This window comes from Heteronotia binoei, chromosome 10 (genome assembly GCF_032191835.1).
Source record: "Heteronotia binoei isolate CCM8104 ecotype False Entrance Well chromosome 10, APGP_CSIRO_Hbin_v1, whole genome shotgun sequence".
Classification (NCBI taxonomy): domain Eukaryota; kingdom Metazoa; phylum Chordata; class Lepidosauria; order Squamata; family Gekkonidae; genus Heteronotia; species Heteronotia binoei.
Window position 1 is genome coordinate 15,850,281 of NC_083232.1, and position 1,621 is coordinate 15,851,901.

Sequence of the window (1,621 nt, forward strand, 5' to 3'; positions counted from 1 at the left end):
CTTGTGGTTACATTTTGTTTTTGTACTCCTAATGGTCTATTTGGAAACTCTTGCATAGAACTCTGCTGGGACTAGCGTTGCTATTTTCTGGTCTTCGAACTGCAGACGCGAGCGTGTGGGGTCTGCTGGCTTGCAAAACTTGCCTTCCTCTCCAGTATCCTGCCAAGCCAGCTGCAAATCTCTTGTGTGTGGATTTGGAAATGCCTCCTTTTCCCAGCCTTGGGGTTGCGCAGGGCAGTAAAGCGCAAAAAAATATTGGTTGCATTTTATTGCAGTTTCTGCGCAGAGGCAACGCTGGGGCTTTTGCCCTCCCCAGCAAGGCTCCGCCCCTCTGGGGGGGAGGGCCCCCAGCACCCCCCCCCCCGCCACAATGGGCCCGTTTGCACAGAGGGCTCCTTCTGAGGAGCCCCCAGTGCAAAACCACCACCCTCGCGGGGAAGCCAAGCAGGGCCAAATGGCCCCATTTGTACAGCGGGCTTCTCTTGAGCCCTCTGTGCAAACCCCCCCCCCACACACACACTTGACCTCCCATGGTGCAGGGAAGCAGAGCAGGGCTTGATGGCCCCGTTTGCCCTTGAGGAGCCCACCATGTAAACGCCCCCCGCCCCGCTTGATCTCCCTGTGGCTCTTGAGGAGCCCGCCATGCAAACGCCCACACCCCCACTTGATCTCCCTGTGGCTCTTGAGCCCGCCATGCAAACGCCCACACCCCCACTTGATCTCCCTGTGGCTCTTGAGCCCGCCATGCAAACGCCCACACCCCCGCTTGATCTCCCTGTGGCTCTTGAGCCTGCCATGCATACGCCCACACCCCCGCTTGATCTCCCTGTGGCTCTTGAGCCCACCATGCAAACGCCCACACCCCTGCTTGATCTCCCTGTGGCTCTTGAGCCCGCCATGCAAATGCCCACACCCCCGCTTGATCTCCCTGTGGCTCTTGAGGAGCCTGCCATACAACCCCCCCCCCCTCAATTTTCCCGCGGCATAAGAAAGTCTTGGGCTAGGGAAAGAGGTGGCATGGGGCCTGTGCTTCACTCTCAGGCAGCCTGGGAGCGAGGCCGAGCTGCGGCTTTCCTCCACCTTTCTTGGGTGGGGGAAAGATGCTGCGGGCCGGCTGGCATGTGGGGAGGGAGTGCCTATCATCAACCCTGTAAACCATGGGGCACCCTAGACAGCCACCTACATGGCCTACTTCCACCCGCCGGTCTTGTTTCTGTGCAAAGTTGGGGGCCTCTGCTCGGAAATGGTAGGTTTGGAGGCTGCTGTAAGGAGAGGTTGACGAAGGTGGCAAAATCTGTGAATCCAGGCTTGTTCCTGTGTTCCGTCAAAAGTCTCACCTGGCAAGCTGAGCTGGAAACTCTCTTCTTCCTACTGATGCTTTAAGAGGAAAGCGCAGCTGTGTTGCGTGCAAAGTTTGAACCGCGTTATTGTGTTGGCTGTGGGGGAGATTTGGGGAAGGTGCCCCGTTATAGCCTTTTGTGACTGTTTCCCCTAGGTTTAAAGCTTGAGACCTCGAGAGAGGCTAGAGCCCCTTAAAAATTGAGACGAGCAGAAGCGCTGTTCTGGGATCTGCATGCAGTCAGCTGGCTGGGCATTGGAAAGCCACTTGTCCATCCATGGT